This window comes from Amia ocellicauda, chromosome 16, assembly GCF_036373705.1.
Source record: "Amia ocellicauda isolate fAmiCal2 chromosome 16, fAmiCal2.hap1, whole genome shotgun sequence".
Taxonomy (NCBI): Eukaryota; Metazoa; Chordata; class Actinopteri; order Amiiformes; family Amiidae; genus Amia; species Amia ocellicauda.
The window spans coordinates 11540660-11562899 of NC_089865.1; the positions used below are offsets into that span (position 1 = coordinate 11540660).

At 35.8% G+C, this 22240-nt stretch overlaps 1 protein-coding gene across 1 annotated transcript in view; it reads left to right on the plus strand.

Annotated features, from left to right (window-relative positions):
* Positions 1 to 22240, plus strand: part of b3galt1b (UDP-Gal:betaGlcNAc beta 1,3-galactosyltransferase, polypeptide 1b) — a 97442-nt gene that overhangs the window by 51860 nt on the left and 23342 nt on the right. The window contains exon 2 of the mRNA XM_066688204.1: positions 644 to 695. The gene's annotated coding sequence lies outside the window, so the exon portion shown is untranslated. The remainder of the gene's footprint in view (positions 1 to 643; positions 696 to 22240) is intronic.

Sequence of the window (22240 nt, forward strand, 5' to 3'; positions counted from 1 at the left end):
TTCCTTTTTTTAATTAATGCTGATTTTGTTTAATCCCCACAGAGCCCTGAAAGGGACAGGGCAATATCCTTCTTATGAATTAACGTTTATTTCACAACATGAGATATTCTGTCATGTTAATTAATTTCCAGAAACTGTAATAGTCATAACCATATTCACTCACTTTTTCTTAGTTAAACCTAATCATGTTTTTTTTGTTTATTTTATTTAAGTCCATTGAAATTCTTGTACTTTTCTAAAAGTGTTTACCTATACATTTTCTAAATGTTTTTTCTCGAGATGCACTGTAAATGTGTAATACGAAGATGCAAAAGGATTACAACATATATTTTATATCTAGCATGCCAGGGAGAAATTTACATTTAGTTCTTCCAGGAAAAAAAAAAATACCATATGCTAGTTTACCAGGGGGCAGGGGGCAATAAATGCCATTGGGAAACAATCCATAACCAGGAACCACCCAAGCAGCCATGCTTATTGGTCCAGTGAGCCCCACGTCTATACCCTATTGAGGAGTCCTGCCAGAATTATATAACTGTCTTCTCACAAGATTGCGTTTTCTCAACAGCGTGTTTACGACGTGCTGAAAGTCAGAAAGGAAAACATTTAAATCTCTTACCATGACATTTTTTTCTATTTCCAGAGATAGTGTGATGAAGGAGGCAACAGATCTGGGTTGGAGCCAGACATTGAAGGTACAGTAGATAAACCTACTTGCTCACTATGCTGTTAGTATTTTGTGCATTTTCTGGAATGCAATAGCTGACTTTGAAATAATATATTGTAATACAACAAAGTACAGTTGTTGTTTTTTCTTTCTTTATTGAGTAATGCTAAAATCCCACATAGGAATCATTATTCTGATCATAAACCAAAAGAGATCTCATCTGCCTGCAAAAAATTGCTGTATCCTGAAGCTTTGTATACATCCTCCCATCTGCTCCCCAGTCTTATACCAGTTCTTAAAAAAATACGACATTGATAGCAACATGACAAGTTATAGATAGCAGCTGCCACCTTATACCAGCCCTAAATTCAAATGTAATTAAATAATATCTTATAATCCCTTTTAGACTTACATGAGACCCTCCCCGCATTATTTTACGTTACAGCTAGAAAACAAACATTTACACATTGATTAATATGCTGCTAACATACATGAAACACATAATGCATGTGCAGCTTTTACTACCAGAAAAGTTATTTTTACCAATAGTGTACATATAAAAAATATCTATATGTTAAGGTCTGATATTGGTAAATTAGAGCACTAGTTGAATATTTAAAGTGTTTAAATGTGTGAAGCATTTGTCATCACGTCAGTTTGAATTATTAAACCAAAACAAGCTTTAAATGGCAGATGGTTTGAGAAAATGTAGAAAAATGAGGAAAATGTCTTAAAAAGACTGAGACATTACATTATCCACTGCTGCACTGCCTAGGCTATTAAAGTTACCCAGTGAGGACAATAATGCTTAGACACAGCTGAAAAAGCAGCCCTGGTTTCAGCAGATTTTCTGTGAAAGGGGAAAGATAATTTTATAATCATAAGACAAAGTATGTGAAATGTCCAAAACGAGAGTTACTAGTACTGCTTCACTTGTTATAATGTATCAGTTTATTTCATTGCTTTATATATTTTGCTTGCGATATAAACTTCATGACGGCTTATGCTTATGCTGTTTTACCGGGCTCTGAGTGGTACACATAAACATGTAAAATAGCATTTGTCACTTGCCATCAATATGAACGCTTCATCAGCTACAGTAGTAAAATTGATTGCATAATATATGGGAAGTTTATTTTCGAGTTTAAATTTTTGCTCGAGTGATGTAGATGGCTAAAAAAATATGTATTTTGTCGACCTCAGGGTTGAGAAGACATGTAGGAAATATTAGTGGCAATTCGTGAGTTCAAAGAGATCATTCTAAACCATCCAGAAATCCTGAAAGTCTGTTTTACAAACATTATATTAATGAATTAGCTAATTGAGTATGACATCTAAATGCTTATTTATTTTACCATTACAGATGTAACTGTAGAATATGCTCATGGTCTTTTTCCCAGCTCACTTTAATTAATCACATTCATTTTAACCATGAGATGTAGTTGTTAGTTATCAGTGAGACATTTATGATTCCATTCTTATTGCCAATAATGTGGTTATTATTCATGATAAGTATTAGGAGCCGTTGAAAGCCTACTATGCTCATGAAACGGACTGTTTAATCACAGTATTTATTAGATATAAAACAGGCTGAAATTCTTTTACTGTGCCATAGGGTATCATTTATATAAATCAGATGTTGGACCCCTTTAAGTTCATATGTAGCTGCAAGTTGGACAAATAATTCAAAGAACAAAATTAAGAAGTGCAAATGTTAAAAAGAAATGGAATTATGTTACAATATCTCAGGTTGTAATTTAAAAGGTTGCTTGAAGCAAGAGAGTAAAAAAAAAAAAAAAGTAAAAAAGCATTTTCACTTTGTAAAGGGACCAGTGGGAGAATATTACATGTCATTGAGAGACTTAAGTAAATGTAGCAGACAACATAGTCAAACCTAAACAGTTACCTATTTTTACTGGAATTGTGTTCAAAGTGTAGTCTACTTCTTCCATTATTGATAAAACGGTTATTTTAAATAGCTGTGTTGTTAATGAGTGATCAAAATTAGTCTCAATTTGCTGGTCTGTATTGGTTGTTTTATTATTTACTGTCCTATTGTTATAGATCTTTCTTTTTGTGTAATTAAATTACTGTGTTCTATGACTTATTAATGACATTCATACAAAATACTATATCTATGAAAGCCTTATGACATTTTAATGTTCAAAAATGTTACACGGCAGTTAGAAAAAACTAACAAATAACATTAATAACTAAAGAAATTCTACTGAATTCACTTCAGATTTTTTTTTAACAATTTCCAGAGGTGAGTTCTAATATTATGCAGTGACAAATTTTAATGAATGCATCACAAACTGTGTCACTTGTAAGAGTCTAGCAAAGCAATCCTAACGAACATCTTTGGTCTTACTTCTTCAATAAATATGTAAATATATTCAATTAAGCAAATAGGAGATAAGTAAGGTAATTACAGTTGCAGGGTGAGGGTTTCTGATACAAATCTAAATTGCAGTCTTTTGAAAAGCTTAATTCTTTTAATTATGTTTTAGTAAAATATAATTATATTTTGTGTTGCTTATTTTAAGCTTTGTTACTATTGTTATTCATAATGTAAACCTTTTCATGAATTGATAATCACATTTTGATTGCCTGTAAAGATCTCATTAAGGAACATGTTATTTCTTGAAAGTGCCAATGGAGTATCTTGCTTCTTAAAAAAATGACAAAGCCCATTATGATGAGACATTATTCAGCAAGTGTACATTTTTATAGTTCGTGATAATGGCTTTTTTTAAATAAAACATACCATAGCAATGTTTTGTTTTTGGTTTGTGCCTGATTTTCATTTCAATATTTTCTGTCATTTAAAATATTGCTGTAAGACTGGTTTTGGATGTTCACTTGCAAGAATATATTGTATGTTTTCTTGTGCATGTTCAGTTTATCCACACATACCTTGTGTACAATGGTCAGCCACCCTCTATATCCAATAACAAATGAGCATCTCAGCAGCAAGGGGTTTACACTAAAAAGCAGGTCTCCATAACCACTGCAAATGCTTGTCAACAGAGACTGCAAACTAAGTAGCTCTCTACCACAGGATCCCCCGGGTTTAAAATGAAGACATCAATATCTATGATCAATTAAACCTGGATAATAGAAGGTAATTTAAGAGAAACACCCTAAACTAGGTCCTCTAATAAGATTTGCACTGCTGATTGGGATCCACTCAAAGCTTAGCTGTCTCACAGTATGATGTCAGGAAATAACGTGATTTCCCGTCCTAATCCATAATAGACCTGCACACACAATGACTTTCGCCTGAAAGATTTGTAGGAGATGCTGTACACAGACAGATATCTACATCAGATGGTGTGCTGTTTTTGTTTTGTTACTTTTGTGCTAAGCAATGCCTACTTCAAATTAAAACCACTCTGTCCTTAATGCCTTGCATATGATATTCCATTAAAGAACTGCTGGGATATGAGACAGGCACCAGCTTTCCCTGATCATTGATTGAAGGCTTTATAAATAATGCACCTTATGCAAAGTCTCAAAGTCATTGTGTACCGGCTGCATCCCACTTAACATGATATCCAGCATTTGCAGTCCATGCATCTCAAAATGCAGAAACCCTGTCAGGAGGAATGACTGTGCAAACTGTCATAACTTTAACATAGAGTCCTTTGAAAGGTCAAAAGAAAAGATTTGGAAAACCTGTTTTAATATAAGATTCATGGAATTTCAACAGTTTTTGTCTGACTTATTAATATATTCCTACCTCAGTTATACATAATGTAGCAAAAGAGCACTGTAAGAGTGTTCTGGTGTCTTTCTGTCCACTTTTTGTTATTTAATATTCTTTATATATAGAGCTACACCAAATTAAAAGCTTATAGAGTTTGACAGTAACAAGCTATGTCAGATCCTGCTCTTCTGTCTGTAAATGCAGCCAGTGTAAGTTTAATTTCACAAAAGCAAATGCTGTGCAGAAAAGGAAATGAAAAGGTTCTCTTCAACTTAAATGGCATTAAAATCTCCTTTTCGGTTTCCCATTTGGAAACACATTAGTATAATGACAGGCAAAAGAGTACATCAGATTACCTTTAGGTTGGTGGAAGGTTTAAAGGATTCGAGCTCAGAAAGGTGTGAGAAAATACATGGGGTCTCAGTTTGAGTGATGGACGCAGTGGCTTTTTTTCTATGTATCACTGCATCTCTATAGACAGCCATGACTAAATTTGGATTTACACTGACAAAGAGAGAGGAAACACTTACAGACTCTTAGGCCAGTGAAGCATGGCTTTATCTCTGACAAAATGCCACCATATGTGGAATAGCATTACATGACTACATTATATAGAAGTTAAATTAAATGACATCATGCACAATGGAGTGATTTTTTTTTTTTCCTTTTTTGGTTTATAAATGAGATCATGAAACTTTTTCGTGTCTTCAAGCGTTGCTGGAAGACGTTGTCAGTATAAATATGTCCAAATTGTTCATGTAGGTTGAGAAAGCGGGTATGTCTAAATCACTGGATAAAACATGTTTATTCTTTTTATCTCTGAATATAGGTCAGATAAAGGCAATTCAGTTAGTACTCATTGTATTTGTTGTATAGATTTTTATAAATGAATGAATAAAGATTATGATATAAAATACAATGAAATGAAGAAAGGAAACTAAGAAAGATATATTTTTACTAGATTTCACAGGAGAAAAGGTCTCCTGAAACAAAAGCCTACCAATACAGGCTGGAAACTCACTGTACATCAATGTAACGCATGTCTCATTTTCTCCAGTGTAAGAGACTGCATGACATCCCTGATCTACGGAACGAAAGAAAAAGCGGGAGCTAGTTGGAAGTTGACTTTCCAATTCAGTGGAATGAGATATCTGGCCGATAAAGCAGCAGATAGTAGGGCATCTGACTGTTACTTGTACAAGGGCAACATGTAGTATTGGGTCAGCTGAACAGAGTAAACGGGACTTGATGTGACTTCTGAGCAGGTTCTGAAAATTGAGGTCAGGAAAGGGATCAGTCTAGGACATGACCAAGCCATGAATGAAAGAGTGCTGTTTCCATGTGTCACAGATTATGTCTGGCTCTGGGAAAAACAGAGCTAGTGTAGTATTAGACATTACATTTTGAGAGAAAAATCCTGATGGCTGTCAACATTTTTATTGGGAGGTTTCAGCCCTGGAGTCCCAGGAACGAAATAATCTCTGATATTACATATTGGCTTGTGTTTAATCCCTGTTGAATTAGTGATAGAAAACAGGAAGATGGTGTATGAGGTTTAACTGGGGTCAGCATCTCAGTAGAGGTTAATAGTTGTCAGGGACTGACTAAATAGGAAGCGGTGCAGCACTTATAGACTTATAGACAGCAGAAATTGTAATGGACAGCCTAATGTGAATCGTCTTTGAGACTGTAACAGTGAGTGATTGACATTTGTGAAGAGAATAGGCTTTGCTAATTCTAATACAAAGACATTCACTCTGCGGTTTCTTGACAAGACAATTATGTAATCTTCTCCTCTGTGACTGTGATATTAACCTTCCCAAGGTGTTAGCACATTGTGTCTGCAGTGGGATTATTTTTCTGGTTTTGCATTTTCATTGTAATACAGAACACATTACTATGTGTCCTCTGGACCTTCTTGTTGTTTATTGTTAATTTCTGGCTTGTTATTCTCAAATAGCACAATCCTCTGTTGTTGTTCTTGCTTACAATGTCACTTGTTGTGAATGAGAAAATATAAATAAAATAACCTCTTGATAGACTTCTATAATCTTATCCTACTTATTACCTGGGGGGAACTCATTAGTGTCATTTTGCTTTGTTCCTTTAAAGGCTTTTTTACACCTAGCCCATATGGTCAGATTGGTTTAAGAGTGCACTTGAAAATGAACAATACATTTGCAGATTTGTTTTACTTGCTTGCAAACAAACTACAGTTTGAATTCAAATCCACTTAGTACGGAGGAGTGGATGCATGTCAGGCTTACATCTCTGACTCTGATTAAAAAATATATTATTATTATTATTATTATTATTATTATTATTATTATTTATTTCTTAGCAGACGTCCTTATCCAGGGTGACGTACAAAATATAAGCACAATACAAAGTGCAAAAATACAGTGCAGTTCAAGGCATAAAACATATTACAAATTCCAATTTATGTAATACAGTGCAATTCAAAGCATAATACATTTTACAAATTCCAATTTACACAAGTGTATACAATATATGAGGTCTTACATCCTGGATTGTAAAAGCTGATGAGTGCAGACAAGATGTTAGGTCACAATCAAGGGCCAAGGAAAAGGGAGCATAGGGGAAATCAAAATAAACAATACGAGTACTAGTAATGCAAGACAAGTAGTATGATAAAACATTGTATAGGTGTTATCTTACAGGAGAGTAAATGGCTAAATTACAAGAACTGTCTGAAAAGATGTGTCTTGAGTAAACGTCTGAAGGAGGTCAAGGACTCTGCTGTTTTGACATCAGTGGGAAGGTCGTTCCACCACTTAGGGGCCAGGGATAAGAAGGAGCGGCTCTGGAGGAAGGGGAGTGGAGAGGAGGCAGAGTTAGTCTTTTGGCACCAGAGGACCGCAGCGGCCTGGACAGAGTTTACGCTACACTTTTTTTTTTTTATGTCCAATATGGCTGCAGAATGAACTCTTCACAAACTTTGTGAACTGATATGCTAAAACAATAAAATAAAACCAATAGCCTTGCAATGCTATTGTTAATTAAATAAAGACATTAGTCTACATTAAATGTATGTCTCTTTGCATTCCAAGCCTGTCAAATTAAATAACTTGAAAATAAGTTAAATTAAGAAGCAGTTAGGTCTAAAAAATAAAATAATAGGCTGGTCGGTCCGAGTTCTGTGTTTTTCAAATTCCCATTTATTTGCCGGCGCGACTTCATTGAATAGAAGTGGTCCGCTGCTTGTGCAAAGTTGAAGCCATCCAGCCCCTCGGCACCTGCAATTCTCATCAACCTCGTCACCTTTCTCAGGGCTGTTTTTATCCTGTTCTGGAGCGAGAATCCACGCTCTGCAGGCACACTGGACACAGGAATTGTGCTGGCAGTCTTTCCCAGCTTTGCCCAGGCAGGATAGATTTCCTCGAATTTCCTGATGACCGTTTCACTGCATCTCACATGACCAAACACTCAGAAATGTCTTACTGTGACGGCAGAGGCTCGCTGGTATCTTGGCAACATATCTTATAGGTCATACAATATTACGCTATTTAATATGCTATTAATCTATTTATTTATTTATTTATTTGGCATATTTCCCACCAGACATTTTGGCTGTTGATATTTTCATCTGCCGGACAACTACACGTGATACCGGCGAAAAGCCGGCATTTGCTGGCTAACATAAACCCTGGGCCTGGAGAGGATGGAGACTAGGGACTGAAGGTAGTTCGGTGCAGTGTGGTCGAGACAGCGGTAGGTGAGGGTCAACGTCTTGAACTGAATGCGTGCCGGTATCGGGAGCCAGTGGAGGGAGCGGAGCAGTGGAGTAGCGTGTGCGAATCGGGGCAGAGAGAATACCAGACAAGCCACAGAGTTCTGGATGAGCTGGGGCGGGTGGGTAGTTGTTGCAGGCAGGCCGGCCAGGAGGGAGTTGCAGTAGTCCAGGCGGGAGAGGACCAGGGACTGGACGAGCAGCTGAGTCGAGTAGTTGAGGAAGGGTCAGATTTGGCGTATGTTCAGGAAGAATCTGCAGGTGCGTGTCAGCGTGGTGATGTACTAAGTGTAGGAGAGCGCAGGATCGAGGGTGACTCCTAGGTAGGGGTGGGCGATCTTCCCAAAAAATCATATCATGATCTTATAACACATAATCACGATCCACAATCTGAATCATGATCTTCCCAATTTTAGATGTACTATAGAGAATATCCAGAATGGAACACGCCTATGGATTTATCTATTTGTACAATGTAAAACACAACATTAATTAAAGAATCAGTTGTCAAAATGGTCATTAAATGGCCCGAGTTTAACTTTATTTTAAATATTAAAGTTGTGATCAGCAGTCAATGGATAAACATTAAATAACACAAGATCTTAAAGTACTCAGAAATCGCAGTAATAAAATATAAACAACACAAAGGTGTGCACTTTTCAATTTCTGAAAAATAAACATTCTGTTTCAAGTGGCAATCACAGCCAATAGATAATATGATATCAATGATTTAAGTAGAATGTGACCGCCTCCGTCACCTCTTTCCAACGTTTGCTGCTTGTGTCGTATGTTTTCGACTGCTCTAATATGTCGGTCAGTGATAAGTGTTTGTTTCGGGACCTCGTGAGATACAGATGAGTGGGGTTGTACCGACCTGAGTGAAACACTCTCGGAATGTGCCTTCGGATGCTTCCTTTTCAGGTGGTTGAAAAGATTTGTCATATTACCTCCAGAAGAGCCGACCGTTATTCGACAAAGTTTACAGATAACTTTTCTCTGAGAAATGTCTGACTGTACGTAGCCAAACCACTGCCACACATCTGATGTTGAGTCTTTTTTCGGCACCAGCTCCTCATCCGCCATGCTGCTAGTTCATGTTGATATTTTTTTTTTAATACGTCACCACGCATGAAAGACACATGATTGAGACACGTGGTATAATTTGGCCAATCAGCACAGCCATCTAGTGCCTACTGTTATAGTTTTATAGTTTATAGTTATAGTTGCCTCTATACAGGCCCAGTAAAATGTATTTAATACCCACATTTAATTAATCAAAAATATTGTTTTAATAGAGTAGTTGTGCTCTTTGGCGCAATCTTAAAAAGCTATATAATGTGTGTAATTTGTACTAATGTGCAGACTGAATCAAAGATAGGGGTTCTGTGTACATATCAGTATTTATATAATGTCTTTTCTTATTTTCAACTCCATTTATCATTTTTTGTGCTGTGCCTATTGAAGTGAATATGGAGCATGTAACATACATAATACCAGTAGTTGCATAATACCCAAATGTCACTGAATATATATCATTGTGTTATGGTTGTCCAAGAGAAAATAAATAATAGATGTCACCGTTAACATTACAAGAGAATATATATAATTATATATAAATTATACATAAGTGGTATGATTTTCAATGGGGTTAGCAGCTTAATGATACTGATGTTATTTCACCTCACATAAAAAATGCAAAAATCTTACAATTACTTTACTTTTTCTCTCATATAATCATGAATAAAAATAAAACGTATGTGAAACATGCTTGTAGACCTTAATTATCTATATATAAAGTATTTATGGGTGTGTCACTCAAAAGAAGTGTACCTGTATGTATTTTTTTATCATTATCACCATCAACAACAGCCATTTTTTGATCCACTGTCGGATGATGTTTGTATGTGTGTGTACTCTCTCATGCTCGTGCTGAGAATATGCAGCTTCTCTTGTTACATTTCTTTATGTTTTTGAATAAATGTCTGCCTTTATAGTTTTTTTTGTCTATGTCTATGTGCACCAGTTATCCATAATTTTTTATGAGTTTCTTCCATACCACTTACCACACTGTCAGATGAACAGTGGAGTGCCATTATAAATTATGAAGTGGTTTCAACATTTATGTAAACCACGCTGTAAAAGCATGACCCAAATATCAACATTTTTTTATTGTTTTTTTTTCCTTTCATTGAAGCCGTTCTTTCCTTAAGTGGAATACAGCACATGTTCTCTGAAAGTTCAGCCATCAGCCTGTATTTTCTTCTTAGTACATTTAAAAAGTAAGCTGCAACAAAGCACACACAAAAAATGCATACCAGCTTGATATTTTACATGTGAATTAGGGAATTCGAGAGATATAGAATCAGTCGAGTGAAGACTACAGAGACATGAAGATATCAAATTGTTCCTCAAATGGTAGATGATAGGTGAGCTGTTCTGCTGAGTGACAGCTTTGGGATATGAAATGTTGAATTTTACTGTTAGTTATACACAAATAATGGAAAGGTTCTGATCTACTTAAATACTGCAGCACCAGATGTAACAGAAAACAATGAAAATACTTAAAACCGCATTAGAAGAGGAAAGTGTGGGTGACATCTGGGAATGCTTTCTGAGCATAAGGAAGTGCCCATTATGCCACAGTTTAATTCACAAAAATGTTTACACCGATATACATGGAGCTTTCCATTCTGCATCACTGCTTTTGCTCACAGGACCTTGTATATGAAATGTGTGGCAATTTCCATAATATATCATAACTATTGAAGTACAACGCATAATCCATGTTCAGTTTACGGTTAAAAAAACAACAACAGGAAAAAAAAGAACAGTAATGCACTGATTATAGTGAACTGCCAGTATTGAGCTGTCGTGTATTGATTTCCTAAAAAAAGGTCTTAAAAGCCATCAGGTTACACTTTGTCAGCAAACAGTTTCGTATAAAAGGGGAAGTGAAAACAATCCACAGTATACTAGTCGTTGTCTGATTGGGATATGTATTTCAATAGGTTGCTGTACCAGACTTTTTGTGAAATGAGGATGGGGCTCAAGGAGAGATTTTAAGAAGCATTCCCTAAGCATATGCGAATCTAAAGGCTTAATTTGAAATAAATTGCTATTGCCTTTCCTTGTGGGAGGGTGTAATTCCTATTTACAATTTCATCTGCCTCCCAGATCCTATATTTTCTTCCATTTTATGACACATTCCTGTTTATGTGAAGAAAGAAGATAAATGGTGCCAAGTACTGCTTCAGCAGCATTAATCCTGAAATATCATCCAGTGGACCAAAACGGTCTTAAAGAAAACCTTTAAAACTGTGTAAATTCCTTTTTTATTGTAGTCTGCCCAGTGCATCAATCAATACTGACTCCCTGAGATGGTGTCATGCAAATTACTAATGAAAACCTATCAGGCTTATTGTTAAAACTGGTAATTTATAACGTCGGGTTGTATTTAATCAGAATTCACATTCTTTAGGTTGTAAGTAAGTACTGAAAAACCAACATCATTAATAACATCCCGCATTTTTTTGTCAGAATATAATTTTTAATTCTCAAAGATCCCACCCCCAGTTTTAAATTGAATAAACACTGCTGGATTGATTGGTTCAAATTGGATTTGTTAGTGAATGTCAACGAATGTCCTTTTGAGAGTGACCTGACCACAAGCCAGGTGACAAAACCTAAAATGGATGGCAGAGTGACTCATCTGTGCAGCATTGCAATCTTTGCTTTGCTGCTTCAGTTATGTAAACTACATTTAAAGGCCTGACACCAAAAATATATTTAATCAAATAATGCTGTTTATTCCCCCAGATACAACATTATTTTGTAAGTTTGCTGCCAGGCCCTGCTATTCCATACACAGACTGTGGCCCGTGCTCATTAAAACTGTTTGCATTTATATTTATGCCCTGGAGATCGGTATGAGCATCGCTGAATGAACCAGACATGAAAGCTGTACTCGCTTGTTCTCTAACGATAGGAAGTCATACAAATAAGAAATACGGCGATGCTTTTCAAACAGGAAGTAGTGTGATGTATGATGCTAGGAAACTATTTAACACCCTGCTCTTTATGTATTTAAGACGGTATCTGTTACCTAAAAGGTTGTTATAATATGAAAGAGAGCCTCATTATACCCTCCTGTCAACAAAGCAGTTGCCAAGACTCATGATTTAAACAATGTTTCAGTGTTGTCTTGAGAATTGGTGACAAATTTGCAATCATTTTAATATCAGCTGCCTTGCAGACACCAATGGGGATTTGATAACGGATCTAGATGTCAAGTCTTTATTAAATATTCAAGTGATATTAGCTGCCTAATATTCTTCTACAATTCTGATTGAAATGTCTTTTGGTCAGTGCTAGTCTTTAGACTGCTCAAGTTATCAACTTATTTATTTACTGTGGTCAGGCAATGTCTTTTTCTCTATATTTCATGGGTAAGAACAGACCTACAGCTACCTTATTGTAAAAGGAAATCTGGCATCAAATGTCTACTCTATGTTGTCATGTTTATCTACACGACTCCCTCTCGGTTCGATTAATTACCTAAAAGAGTGAATCATAATATTACAATTGCTGTATTTGCTTTGCCAGTAAAACTTAATCATTTTATCATCTGGTGCTTCAAGCTGTTTAAGACAGCTGTTGTACTTCGATCACACCCAATTAGCTGTTTTCGTCATTTAGTTTATTTGTACCAGTCTAGTATAACTGGATTCTGAAAAGAGTTAAGGATGTGTGCAGACCGACTGAGGTCACATTGTCTCTCTAATTTCAAGATTATTAGTTCGTGGAGAACACAAACAACAACATGACATTTTCATTTTCAAGGCCATTTGAATAAGCATGAGGTTATTGTGTAATGATTACTTGTTCAGTGCCTATTCACCAAAGGAAGATTATTATAATTTGTTTGTTTTGTCTTGTTTTAATATTAACCAAATGTCTAAAAGTCTGTGTAGGTGAAAATGTTTTTATCAACTGACTGTCTCTTTAGCTGGTTAGCTTTGGTGCGCTCAGATATACTAAGATTATGTTTTGTTGGCAGCCCAGTGTTTTTATATTTTCTGCAACTAGTTATATTACTTGGTTGTAACATGAAACACAGTTTAGGAAAGGTACAAGTCAACCCAGCAAGAGGCAAGCTGTTCATACCAATGAGCCTTGCTGACTCTATGACTAGTAAATGGTTTTATTTCCATAGGATCAGAATACCAAGATACATGGTGTACATAGAATTTTAAACATTTTTGTTTGTCTTGTGAAACAGATTTGACTTTGTTGACATGTGTGGTTTCTGTTTTTATTGACCATTTAACCTTTGACTTAATCAATAAAGTGTTGCATTTATACTAAAAAGCCTGTATCCTCTCTATTGCAGAGTGAAATAATTGTTTATCTGTGAAATAGATCAACTGCCACCGTTATTGAAATGTTTTCTAAATATAATTATATTACACTTACAATTCATTTGTACATATTTTTTGTATTATGTGTGCCTTCTAGAGAATTCCAAAAGCTGTCATCTTCTACCACCACTATTTATTCTAATAATGCCCTAAAGTTGTCAGATGTTGACAGTTTCTTGCTCAGTTTAAATACATTTAGAGTTCTGAGTATACTCATGTTATAAATCAAAGTACTCCTTAATCAGCATCAATTACCTTGAGAAAAGAACAACATATTGGAAATGAGAAAAGCTTGGTTCCAATTGTGGCCTAAGTGGTAAAAGTGGTACATTGGGAGCCAAAACACAAGCGAACAATGTTCCTGAATGAATAAAACATTGCATTATGCAATTACCATATTAGTCATCTTCCCGTGGGATTCTAGAAACAAATGGGTGACGACTGATTTTCTTTTAGCAGGAGAGGATTTCCTTTCCTTCATATCGGCCTTTCTGTAAAATGCTACATGCCATAGCATCCTCAGGTGTGGCCTCAAGCATTTAAATGAATTTAAAGTAAGATAACAATAATATTGAACTAATAACCTGCAGGGCATCTGTAGTATGCCTCATTTACACTCTCTCACACACACACACAAAAGATTACATTGCGCAAAGGGCTTCATATTTTATCAGGGGCAACAGCATAGGCTACACAACTTAGTAAGAAGGGTAATTTAACTGACAGAGGTTCTAAGGGCTGACATCTCATGCTGCAGACTTGCAGATAATGAGATGAAAATAGGGAAATCTCCTGCATAATGATCCATCATTAATGCTGATCCTATAGCTGTGGGGATTGATATGGGAGCTGCCACTGAAAGAATAAAGTTAAGTACATCGCATGCATCAGTGTTTACATTGACTGAGGCCATGAATTTAAAGTATACACTGTATGATCTTGTAAGCCCTTAACAGTGCACACAGCTGTAGAGTTTTAGTAATAAAACTTAATTATCTTACCTCCCCTAACTCTGCCTCCTACATCCCCATATATACAGTGTTTTTGCACCGAGAGATTTAGAGTTAAGTGGTTATATAACATCATGGTTAATCATCATTATGGGCTATCATGCAGTCTTTCATTACACACACTTTTCACAAAACGAATACTAATCACGGAATATAACTTTGTTTAGAAACATGTTTCTATTATATTGTGGAATTTGTGGTTTCTGGGTTCAAAGGTTGGCCCCGTGCAGAAACAGTGTGTGTGGCTTGATTGAGGGGAGATGGTCATGGGGGGCAAGGAGATAATTAGGGGTGCCTCGATTCCCAAGGGGGAGAGGAGAAGTAGTAGTAGTGGTAGTAGTAAAGTGAGACCAAACACAGGGCTGTGCTTGTTAAAGCTGTTGCTCTGAGAAGATCTGTTGCTTATAGACCCTGACTAACTCTCTTATTATCTGTTGTTTTATTGAAATCAGTGAATCCAGTAGTACAAGTATATTGTAGAAATACTACAATATACATTTCCTAGAGCTTAACAAGATTCAAATAACAACAACAAAGTGATAAATTCAGAATCCCTCCAGGATACGTAAAATTTTTCAATATTGTTTGTTTCTGTAATGATAGAGCATGTTTCATGAACTAGCATTTGCTTTCTGCTTCTTAAAGGCTCATGACCAAAGTGAGGAAACATATTTCTTCTAAAGCCTAATTCAACTAAACTAATTATAGCAGTAATGGATTCACATTTTACCTGGTGATGTCTACTATAAGTCCAGTTAACCTTAAAAAGCCACACGTGCCCAAGGGTCATGTTTGATAGATTGCTAAGCCGTTTAGATGAGAGTTCATACATTTCAAATGACCTGTTGCTTTTCAGAAAATACAGTTTGGGGCGAGGAAGAGGGGATAATGGCAGTGAAATGAAACATAGCCCCAGCCAAGTGCCACTGACACAACCTCCGCCCCACTTTAACCCCTTTTTGAAAACCATCTCAATGTCACTCTACATGTATTCTAGTATTACAAAAATGATCCATCGTAAATTGTTCTCAATACGTTTAACTGTACATGTTGACCTTACAATACATTTATTTCTAGATTATCTCTTGTGGTTTTGTGTGGTATCTGTTGGCAAGCTATTGCTATGCCATTGTGTTACCTCTTCAGCTGCAGTTAAAACACACTTCTTGTATTTAGTCATTTAAAAATAACATGGAGACAGGGGAGTTCATGTTAAGGTATAGGGATATGTCTGTGGGGAATGAGCACAACATATCTTGTCTCATGTTCTCAGGAACCACTTCTTTAGAAGAGATGGAGACATAAAATGCCTCATAGCTGGTTTCTTCTTTGGTCTGCGCAATGAGGCACAGCCCATGTAACGAATAAAAAATGCATAGTACTTGGAAAGACTTCGTAATGTTGACTTTTGCATTGCTGAATATTTATTTAATTACATTTTTTATTAATATACAGCTCTGGAAAAAATGAAGAGACCACTCCAAGTTCAGAAATCAATGTTAAGTGGTCTCTTCATTTTTTCCAGAGCTGTAAATGTATGTATAAACATATGATTTCTTACAGTTTTTGAATGTTGGAATACATTTTGTATTTATTATCTTATAGTATCTTCTACTTATTGTTGTTGTTGTTAGTAAAGATTAGTACAGATAGTGTTAAAAGAATCACTCAGCTCCAACCGGAGGCAGAGCGATTGCAGAAACGAAGTACGTTGTTTCTGCTTGTCAGATCAAGCTGAGTTTCTTGAAGATAGGGATTTGTCTATATTAGACACGAGTCCATCAGAGATAATGTTAGCAAGACTCAGAAAAGCCTGACACTGAACATTTCCTTATAAAAAAAAAAGCTCCTATATTTTGTAAGACAAGTATTTCACTTTGCTGCCTTCTTCTAAATTAATAATTACTGGTCTGCATTAGGTTTTACAGCATATATATTTATATATTTCAGAGTGAAATAAAGTATGAACTAAGGTACTAAGAGCTACGAAATGCAGACCATGGCTCAGATTATATAAACTATACAGTAACTTGAAGTGCAATCCAGTGTTGTTGGCATTATTAGTATTTGTATTACTAGTAGTATTATTTTCAGTAGTAATGGAAGTAATCAACTTCATCTTCATCATTGTCAGAAGACTGGGAGATCATAACATTCATGAAAAGGGAGCAAGTTCTAATTAGGCGGCTCTCTTTTTCAAGGGAAGCTGTAGTTTATGTGGATTTACTTTGATGAGTGGATAGCTTTTTATCATCTCTGTCACACTCAGGTTTCATTATGTTAGCTGATCTCTGAATATTCTCTTTGATGGTGATGATAATAATGTGATGAACAGAGTCAAACAACTGCATAATCTATGTTGGAAGTTCTATTGAACGCTTTGCATGCTAGTTCCCCAGTTAATTAGACAGTGAAGTCCATTAAGGCAAGATCTCACTCTTTTTCTCTCTCTTTGACATAATTAAGAAGCCTATTTCTCTCTGCTCCAAATACAATTCAATCATACAAGAAATATAATAAGGCCACATCAAAAATATAAATAAACTGAGATGTATGAAGTTGCCTCTTAACATTAGAATTACTTATGTAATAATACTTAAGCTGAGAGGTGTTATATTCAAGGTTTACAAGGGGAGATATATACTATTTCTAACCAATGTTATTTAAATATGTTTGAGAAGAAAGCAGCTGAAGAATTATACACCTCTGATCAATTTAGGTAAAACATATGGTGTCATAAATCAATGTGAAGAAACATCTTCAACAAAACCCACTGTCAGATCTGCTGAAGGATTCAATTAAATGACACTATCTGCTGCTTTTATTCTATTGGCTACAGTGACAAATGAATTTATTTCTCCTGCAGATCTCCTTTGAAAATAACCCCCATTATCATGTTTCATTTTACATGATATGATTTATCTCACATCAGTTCATCTGCTTAGATCGTGCTTTATTGCCCGGCATTTGTAATTTCTTTTCACTTATAGAAGGAAGAAATTGATTGTGTGTTTCTAGCACAGAGCAGGGCACAGTGTGAAAATGTGAACGTGTTTCTGTATGCAGGAGTCTCCGACAGCATTTTGCTTCTCTACAGGCCACACAGTTTTGCAACTTTACTGCATGAAACTATAGGAAACAATTTACACTGGTAGCCGCTTCTATGCATTCTATACTATTTCTATTTAAACTATTCAGCATCACTATTTGTTATTTCACTTGAAATTAAGTTACTTTTTGTATTCTACAAATGATGTACTTTAATTAATTCACTTGATACACTGTAAAGACAAACATGTTTTTTAAATTGATGCACTGGTCTCCCCAGTCACCTGATCTCAGAGAGTCAGGAGAAAAGACTCTAACCTATGTACTTATGCTCTGGGCACTTATACTGACTTAATGGACATCAGTGTATTGTGATTGACTAATTAAGGTGTGTGATAGAATGCCCAGAGCATGTGTAACAAGGGAAGGCATTTCAATTAGAAGGAGTGTCAGTAAACTGCCAGCAAAAGCATATTCTCTGTTGCATGTTCTGTTAAGACGGTTAATACATCTTCATTGATGTCAGACAGTTTTACTATAATTCTTGCTTTCTATGCTGTATTTTGGTGTGATATCCAGATGTGTTTATTAGAGTTAGCGTATATGAACATTATGTTGGTTCTGTTGAACTTGGATGTAACCAAAATATGAATGGAAATGGTGTCTGATTTGGATTCTACTTGCCAAATTGCACTTATTTACAGTGAGGGAAAAAAGTATTTGATACCCTGCTGATTTTGTACGTTTGCCCACTGACAAAGAAATGATCAGTCTATAATTTTAATGGTAGGTGTATTTTAACAGTGAGAGACAGAATAACCACAAAAAAATCCAGAAAAACACATTTCAAAAAAGCTATAAATTGATTTGCATGTTAATGAGGGAAATAAGTATTTGACCCCTTCGACTTAGTACTTGGTGGCAAAACCCTTGTTGACAATCACAGAGGTCAGACGTTTCTTGTAGTTGGCCACCAGGTTTGCACACATCTCAGGAGGGATTTTGTCCCACTCCTCTTTGCAGATCCTCTCCAAGTCATTAAGGTTTCGAGGCTGACATTTGGCAACTCGAACCTTCAGCTCCCTCCACAGATTTTCTATGGGATTAAGGTCTGGAGACTGGCTAGGCCACTCCAGGGCCTTAATGTGCTTCTTCTTGAGCCATTCCTTTGTTGCCTTGGCTGTGTGTTTTGGGTCATTGTCATGCTGGAATACCCATCCACGACCCATTTTCAATGCCCTGCCTGAGGGAAGGAGGTTCTCACCCAAGATTTGACAGTACATGGCCCCGTCCATCGTCCCTTTGATGCGGTGCAGTTGTCCTGTCCCCTTAGCAGAAAAACACCCCCAAAGCATAATGTTTCCACCTCCATGATTGACGGTGGGGATGGTGTTCTTGGGGTCATTCCTCCTCCTCCAAACACGGCGAGTTGAGTTGATGCCAAAGAGCTCGATTTTGGTCTCATCTGACCACAACACTTTCACCCAGTTCTCCTCTGAATCATTCAGATGTTCATTGGCAAACTTCAGACAGGCCTGTACATGTGCTTTCTTGAGCAGTGGGACCTTGCGGGCGCTGCAGGATTTCAGTCCTTCACGGCGTAGTGTGTTACCAGTTGTTTTCTTGGTGACTATGGTCCCAGCTGCCTTGAGATCATTAACAAGATCCTCCCGTGAAGTTCTGGGCTGATTCCTCACCATTCTCATGATCATTGAAACTCCACGAGGTGAGATCTTGCATGGAGCCCCAGACCGAGGGAGACTGACAGTTATTTTGTGTTTCTTCCATTTGCGAATAATCGCACCAACTGCTGTCACCTTCTCTCCAAGCTGCTTGGCGATGGTCTTGTAACCCATTCCAGCCTTGTGTAGGTCTATAATCTTGTCTCTGACATCCTTGGACAGCTCTTTGGTCTTGGCCATGGTGGAGAGTTTGGAATCTGATTGATTGATTGCTTCTGTGGACAGGTGTCTTTTATACAGGTAACGAGCTGAGATTAGGTGCTCTCCCTTTAAGAGAGTGTTCCTAATCTCAGCTCGTTACCTGTATAAAAGACACCTGGGAGCCAGAAATCTTGCTGATTGATAGGGGATCAAATACTTATTTCCCTCATTAACATGCAAATCAATTTATAACTTTTTTGAAATGCGTTTTTCTGGATTGTTTTGTTGTTATTCTGTCTCTCACTGTTAAAATACACCTACCATTAAAATTATAGACGGATCATTTCTTTGTCAGTGGGCAAACGTACAAAATCAGCAGGGGATCAAATACTTTTTTCCCTCACTATAGTATTGTTGGAGTCTAACTACAAAAACCACAGGCCCATTCTTTATATATTGTGTCCCATGGAAGCATACTGTGAAAATTGAGTTCTTATATGTTTTTATATGGCAAATCTTGACCAATTTCACATTGAGCTTTTACAGCATGCAGTATTTATTTATTTATGTATTTATTTAATTGTTTTTTTTCTAATTAACTTTTCACTTTTTTGCATATTTTAAATAAATTAGATTCCTGCAGGAATTCTATTTTGTTTTATTTTCATTTTACAAATGAAGCCATTCAGATTTTGTATTGGTATGAGTTTCAGTTTTACTTCTTTTTATCTTTTTTGTTATGAACACCTGCATTGCAGATTAATTTTCTTTCTTCACATGCACATATTTTTTGTTATTGGATTTATGTACACTAATTTTAAAGTTTTTTGTTCTCACACTGACTGACACTGCTGAGAGTTAACAGTTTATTACTTCTTAATGAAGAGCTGTATCCTTAAATATCTGTATTGCCTGTTTCCCATTAATATTATAGAATATGCTTTCTTTTTATAATCAGAAAAGTAATTATTTAGAAAAAATACAAATAAAACAATTGCAAGTAGAAATGCTAGCTGTTGGATATAGTCTTATCAAACTGTAGTTATACATATATTTGAAAATCTGTTTTTAATATAAGAAGGCTGTGTTTTAAAATATAATAAATAAAGTGGTACAGGAGAAGGACTCCTTCATAAACAAAAACAGAAAATGTAATGAGATAAAATGTAAAATTTGGTTTTCTTATACATACTAATAAGCCTTACAATAATACAATATCAAAACTCTAGGGTCTACATTAATTCAAGCACAATAGCGTTGTCTAGTTTTTTCTTAAATTAGATTTTAATCCAAGTCTGTTTATTGAACACCTGAGACAGTATTGTTCTAAAGATTCTGCCTTCGGGACAGGATGTCTTCTGGGTTAGACGGCAGAATAAGTATTACTTTAAAATGTTCAGAACTGTAACAGCATTCTGCAACCTTGTGCACATGCAGTATTAAAATAGTACTTCAGGTATAGTTGTTTCCATATATGTTTAAATTATATTGGAAACTTTGTATATTGAATAAGATGAGGTGAAACTACACTAATTAGTGCATCTCACTTTTGACAATAGATGCATATTTACCTACGATTTGGCATTAAACAGTAATTATATTTTTAGAAATCTAGTCAGTTGTGCCAATAATACTGCCTTCATTAAAATTATAACTTTCTGACACGTATTAAAGTTCCTGCTAATGACGTGTCATAAAGTTTCCATTAAGCTCATTCTTTGTAGAAATAGCATGTATGGACCTAAAATCTTTGCTGCCATTTTAAGCAGCAAGGGCAATGCAGGAGTCCATGAAAGCGACATAATTGGCACTACACATTTGAGAATACGAACACTTGTTTTCATTGCTGCTCTTTTCTGTCCACTTTCATTCTTTTTTTCTCTCTCTTATACTGCAACGAAAATGTATCATCCTTTATAATTCAGTGGAAAGAAAAAGTTCTGTTAAAAAATCTACTGCAGGCATTGTGTGCCAGCCTTTCTAGTCTGTTCCAGTGCAGGATTCAAAACCAGCTTGCTAAGTGTCTTATTAATAGATAATTAAATCAGTTATAGAACTGTACCAAAACCCTACATTGGAACAGACTTAAAGGGCTGGAATTTGAATATCCTTGCTCTACACACTGGGATACATTGTCCTATGTTTATTACAGCTGACATTAGTGCATTAGCCCTGCATCAAGTGAAGTGATTTTTATAGCCATTGTTTTAGGTTTGTTGCTTAGGGGATGGAAATTCCCTTCATAATGGTCTAGCAGTAAAGCTGTTTAAGGACCCTCATGCTGTGGCTTTATCATGGCTTGAAAGTGGTACTTCTGTGCATGGCTTTTACTAATGCTGCATTTAATTTGTTTTAAAAATATCAAAACTCTAGTTCATTTGCAGTACAGCAAATATTTAAACTTGATACCATATACCTACTCTTAATACCTTATATATCCACAATAAATATTGTATTAACTGCAAATTGGTGGAAGAGGAAAATTATTATTAACAGTTTTTTTAATTATTCAATATTATAAACACTCATGATTTAGACGGTAAGTAAGTTGATCAATGAATTAACCATATCATATCCTGGCAGTACAAGACAATATGAAACTCTCAGATATGTTTTTTGCATACACATACAATGAAGCAGTGAAACAAATTGCTCAAAACTATGAACTGTATTCTTCTCCAGGAAAAGAAAAAGAAAAACATGACAATAATGCAAATGGTATGGGTCTTTTGGTTCTTTTCTTTCCCGCTGGTTT